Here is a 6,744-nt window from a genome sequence, read left to right on the forward strand (position 1 = left end):
TCATATGAACACAGAAAAAGAAATAATCTCTGCTAATGAACACTCATTTGGGTTCCTAAAAGTTGAAGCATCAAACAGCACATACAACAATAACTACAGTAATCCATACGATCCCAATGGATGAATCAATGTCTTCTGAAGTGAAACGATAAGTGTTTGTTAGAAAAATAACAATATTTTAAACTATCTAATACTACTAATATTGTAGTCACTTCCGACCAGCAGTCATCTGTGTGTGCATGCGAGGGTTGAGTTCACGCTTGACGTAACTTGAAGCGTGACATGAGCGCACCGAGAAACTCTGGTCATGCAGAGGTCGGATGCAGTCGGTTTTTATTTTTTTAATGCTCACAACAGTATACAAACAATACCATAATATATGATAATAGCAATGAGAAACAAACAAGACTAGAAGACAGAGACACCAGTTCTCACGTGCGTTTCAGATGAAACTTGCGTCATGAAAGCTTGAAGCTTCTTTACTCATGCACGCGCTGGTAACGGATACAAAAAGATTAGTATGAGAGCATTTCTTGGTGTACTTTTTATTTTAATAAATAATAATACAAAATATCAAAAGACATGGGATTCCTCTTAAAGCTGCATTAGGGAGTTTTTAGAAAACTTTGACTTAGCCTGAAAATTTGAACAAGCACAACTCACAGGTCACTCCCCCTTGCTCTCTGCTGCACTACAGCCCTCCCTCCACAGCTCCTCCCCCATCACAACGGAGCCTGCCGTGAACGCGCAGGCTAGTTAGCAAGCAGGGCCACCGATGACGGCGGATAAACAGTTATGGCACATTCACTGGTACGGACGAAACATCAACAATATGATTTACATTGACTATCGCCTGCCCATACTTTGACTACAAACTTGGTCCTCAAAACATTACGTATTTCGCAATACATGTAATGTAACTATATGACGTTGCACTATTTCTATAAGTAATAAATAGCTAGTAAGATAATATAACGGTAACTAACGTTACAGTATGCAAGTCATTATTCTATCGATATGTAATGCTTAATAAGGTTTGCTAGTACATTATTTCAGCAACATGACAAGCCAGTGAATTAGTAGGTTTCAATAGTTGCTTTGCAAAGTGCGTGACATTTTATCTGTATGTTATGCGGCTAGAGTTTTGACACTGAGTCAAAGGGCTCTGACGAGGAATTCACACCCACAGCGACTTCGAGGACTCAACGGGCGGGGAGAAGAGGAAGCCGTGGTGTGCGCGGAGCATCAGGCAGGGGATGTGGGAGACGGGGCAGAGGTCGCAGAGTGGGTCCAACTCTGGCTAACTCTGCATCGGTTTTTAATCCTTTCAGGACACGTAGCTCCCTCCACCTCGGAAAAGCCGCTCCGATATTTACCCTCATTTTATTTCGGGCTCTATCTAATTCTTTCTTTTTGTCTTTTTTATCATCGTCATCTGTCTTTTTCTGTTTACCCGTCTTTATTTTATGAGCAGGTGCCACTCGAGGAATTGGCAGTTTGGATTGTTTGCCCGCCGTAAGCAAAGCTGCGGCACACCGGTAATCTTGAATTTGAACGCCTGTACGCGCTGTGCATGAGAGGGGTGTGATCAGCGCGCACACAAGCTTGATTGACACTGCTAAGACACTCCTCCTGGCTCTGATTGGTTGTTTCTTACCGGGAGCGGTGTATATCTTCAAATTGTAATAGGACCACTGCGAGGAGCCAGAGGAGCTTGATTTTTTCACAGATTATCTGTCTCATATTCTACTGTCAGGACATAATGACAGGTTTAACAAATATGTAAAAAATACATTTGTACAAAAGTTACCTACTGCAGCTTTAAGATCCTTAAGTGGAAATAACGAAAATGAAGAAGAAGAGGAACAAGAAGAGGAAGACAGGCAAGAGAAACAAAAAAGGGACAAAACGTGCCTCTTTCTATCATGACGTTATTATATGAAATAAAAAGTTTATTTTAAAAAAAATTGTTTTTCAAATGAATATTTCCGAGTGATATATTTTGTATGTGTTGTGTGGTGTATAGTACTTACCCTGTAACTACATGAAAAAAGAGGGGAACAATCACCACTTTAATTTACAGCCCGTAGCCCTACACGGATAATTACCCCTTAATTAAAAAATGCTTACTGTATAAATGATGTGTTCATTTTCCTGATAGTTACCCCTTTATTCCCCTAATATTACATATTGTTCCATTATACCTACACATACATACCTTATAGTTACACTATAATTAGTTACGCTGTAAATTCGCTTTACTTACCGGCCGTAATCTAAAGAGTTATCAACAAATATGCAATTGGTCACATTTTATGAATGGATTAAACTCAGAATATTTCACTCTAAATGATTTAACAGTCTCTCACAAATGCTTAATCATTTCGAATCAACTCACTGGATATACTTTGGGTTTGGTCTGATTGAGTTACATAGGCTTTTTTCAGATTCTTTGGCAGGTAACTTGGCTTCTGATGTGAATTTAGAGTCAGTAGATGTCACCTGTGCACTTGTGTGATCTACAGAAACTTTTGTCTTTTCCTGGTGTACAAAGATTTGGGTGATCTGTAGGGTTGTAGTCATCTTTTTGTAGTGGCAAAGTTTCAGGGACAGGCAAGATGTGTCTACAATTCCTTCTATAATCCTTCCCCTCTGATTCCACCACATACATGTCAGGTATACGGAAATGGAGGACCCAGATGCAGAGTGAACAAAGACAATTTATTGACAGGACAGTTCAACAAGGCACAAGAGGGTAGTGGATGAGTGACAGTCCAAACAGCAGGGCCAACAGGGAACAATGACAGGACAGATAAGGGTGACTGCTGGAACCAGCTCCAGGATACAGCAGGTTGAAGAACCACTGAGGACTGACCAGGCCAGGTAGATGGTTGAGGTGAAGACAGGGCAGGACGCAATGAAGCAGAGATCTGTTACTTGCTGCTCACACACTCAGAGCCAGTCTAGCTACCCGGCAGAAGGAACAAGCAGGCAGGGAATCCCAGGGAGGAGGCAGGTACTAACACGAGACAACACTCAAGACAACGAAAGAAAACAAATAAAAACTGGCAAAACTAGAACCCCAGAAAACAAATGATAAACTAAATATAACTGGAGCTAGAAAAAGGGAAAAACAAGAGAAACCAAAATAAAACCTGGAGAAAACGAGAGCAAAATAAAGACAGAAACTTGACTAGACTAAAAATTCAGGAGCAAAGAAAAAAAATACAATAAATACACTCAAAGCTAGAAATATTGGCAACACTACATCTAGACCTGACTTGACAAGATCTGCAAGAGAAACATGCACGCACACTGAATACATGCATATAACAAACCAGCAAAGACAAGAGGGAAAGGAGCTCAATTTAAAGGGATCAGCACATGAGGATCAGGTGAGCACAATTAGTGAAACGAGGACTAGACAAGGGGACATGGTAACAGGAAACAAGGAGGCAGGACAAGAGGAACACATGGCAAATACAAACAAAGACAGAGCCATGTGCTTAGACACAACACAAACATAGAAACATTAAACAAAGACAACACAGACAAGGCTGCCAGGGCAGAACCCTGACAATATGATCTTGGTTCCCTGCAGATGTCTTTGATGATTCCCACTTTATTGTAGCCTGACAAGCCAGACCCACATCTAGATGTTGGGTCTGGAAACTCACCATTGACAGGGCTCAATCCGAGGGTCGGGATAAACGGTTGTCTTTCAAATTCCCTCCGCAATTGGATAGCGCCATAGCGCCATGAAATTTATTGGATAAATTTTCTGCCGGTAGGGTGCGTCTAGATTTCTAGGCTAACTTATTTGTATCCTTGAGGTGTTTGTAACCTGACTACTTCACCTTTGAAAAGAGGACGGACTGCTTTTGTCATAATACAACTTCTGTTGATGACGTTTGTGTGCAAGTGGTTTTCTGACTGTGACATGGCTTTTGGTAGAAGGGATTAGCAACTTTTTGTCAATTGGAAGTGTTGTCCATTTTCAACACTTCTGCTGGTGTCTTTCTGCTGGTGATCCGAGAATTCCATCACGAGGTGGTTCCTTTTGTTGGTGCTGTTTCATACCATTGCAGATAAAACATGAAGTACATTCCATCTCAATGTCCTTGTTCATTCAATTCAATTCAATTCAAATTTATTTGTATAGCGCTTTTCACAATACACATTGTTTCAAAGCAGCTTTACAGAAAGTGCATTTCATAGATGTACAGTAAAAATGTTAGAAAGACAATGTTAAAGAATAATGTTCGAAAAAGTTAATCAATCGTGTATTAATTTAGGCCATAACAACGCTGGCGTTGAGTCGTCTCTTCACAGGCGTGGAGTCGTCTCATCACAGGTGTCGGGGCATCTGAAGTCTCCATGAGAGGCTGGATACAAACTGGAGCTGATGAACTATTTACCTCGGGACTAGTGTCCCGAGATAACAACAGAAAAGCAGATGGGAAATGATTAGCGTAGCTGCTGTTCAGAATATTATATTAATGCTTTTGATCCGATATAACTGTAGTATAAAAAGATAATTATAATGTGAATGCTTGGCTAAAGAGATGCGTCTTTAATCTAGTTTTAAACTGGGACAGCGAGTCTGAACCTCGAACAATATCAGGAAGACTATTCCAGAGTTTAGGAGCTAAATGTGAAAAAGCCCTCCCTCCTTTAGTGGACTTAGATATCCTAGGAATGACCAGAAGCCTAGAGTTTAGTGATCTTAAAGAGCGCGATGGATTGTAGGGCGATAGAAGATCCGTTAGATACACTGGAGCTAAACCATTTAGGGCTTTATAGGTTAGTAGCAATACTTTGTAATTGATACGGAACTTCACAGGTAACCAGTGTAGAGATGATAAAATTGGTGTTATATGATCATATTTTCTTGACCTAGTAAGAACTCTAGCAGCCGCGTTTTGGACTAACTGTAGTTTGTTTATTGAGGATGCAGGACAACCAGCTAATAAAGCATTACAGTAATCTAATCTCGAGGTCATGAATGCATGAACTAACTTTTCTGCATCAGAAATAGATAGCATGTTACGTAGCTTAGCAATGTTTCTAAGATGGAAAAATGCCGTTCTTGTAACATATGAAATATGATTTTCGAATGTCAGGTTACGGTCTAATATAACACCCAGGTCTTTTACTGTAGTGGATAAAGTGACAGGACATCCTTCCAAGGTAAAATTGTATTGCGAGAGGTTTTGTGGGCAGTTTTTTGGACCAATAAGTAACACCTCCGTTTTATCTGAATTTAATAGCAGAAAATTACACGTCATCCAGTATTTAATATCTTCAACACACGCTGTCAGTTTAGATAATTTAGCGTTTTCATCCGGTCGTGATGAAATATATAATTGAGTGTCATCAGCATAACAGTGGAAATTAATTCCATGTTTTCTTATAATATTACCAAGTGGCAGCATATATATAGAGAATAGCAGAGGGCCTAGCACGGATCCTTGCGGCACCCCATAGTCTACTGACGTCATCTTTGATTTTTCCCCATTTAGACAGACAAAATGGTAGCGGTCTGATAAGTACGATCTAAACCAGTTTAATGCCTGTCCCTGAACACCAGTATAATTTTGAAGTCGATCTAATAGTATTTTATGATCTATAGTATCAAACGCAGCACTGAGATCGAGTAGAACTATTATTGAGATACAGCCTTGGTCAGAAGCTAGAAGTAAATCATTTGTGATTTTAACGAGTGCAGTTTCTGTGCTATGATGCGGCCTGAATCCTGATTGAAATTTTTCATAGATATCATTTTCTTGCAAGAAAGCGCACAATTGAGCGGACACAACTTTTTCTAGTATTTTAGACATAAATGGAAGATTTGAAATTGGTCTGTAATTTGCTAGGTTGTTATGATCTAATTGTGGCTTCTTAATGAGAGGTTTTATGACTGCCAACTTGAATATTCTTGGAACATGACCTAAAGATAAAGATGAGTTAATAATATTGAGAAGAGGCTCTTCCACTACAGGTAACAACTCTTTCAGTAGTTTAGTGGGTATTGGATCTAATAAACATGTTGTTGGTTTAGATGCAATGATAAGTTTATTTAGCTCTTCCTGTCCTATAGTTGTAAAGCGGTGTAGTAGTTCTTGACGGGCGATAGTTGCGGTTGAATCATAAGACATCATTAAAGATTGTACATTTACAATTTTGTTTCTGATGCTTTCTATTTTCTCAGTGAAGAAATTCATAAAATCATTACTATTAAACTGTAACGGAATATTTTGCTCAGGCGATGTTTGTTTATTTGTTAGTCTAGCCACGATGTTAAATAAAAACCTTGGGTTATTTTGATTATTTTCTATTATTTTGCGGAGATGCTCAGCCCTGGCTGCTTTTAGGGCCTTTTTATAACGTGACATACTATCTTTCCACGCGATTCTAAAGACCTCTAAATTTGTTTGTTTCCATTTACGCTCTAAGTTACGAGTTTCTCTCTTGATAACATGTGTAGCACTGTTGTACCATGGTGCTTTTGTTTTCTCTCTAACCTTTTTTAATCTAATTGGTGCAACAATTTCTAATGTGCTAGATAAAATCGTGCTCATACTGCTAGCCATTTCCTCTAGTTCATCTGTTTGTTTGGGTTCACTGAGCAGCTGAGCCAGATCAGGTAAGCTATTTGAGAATCTATCTATAGTGGTTGGAAGGATTGTTCTGCCTGGACGATAACGTGGCGCAACATGACAGATTTCAGCAGTACGCAGTATG

Source organism: Gobio gobio (assembly GCF_949357685.1).
Source record: "Gobio gobio genome assembly, chromosome: 7".
NCBI classification, from domain to species: Eukaryota; Metazoa; Chordata; class Actinopteri; order Cypriniformes; family Gobionidae; genus Gobio; species Gobio gobio.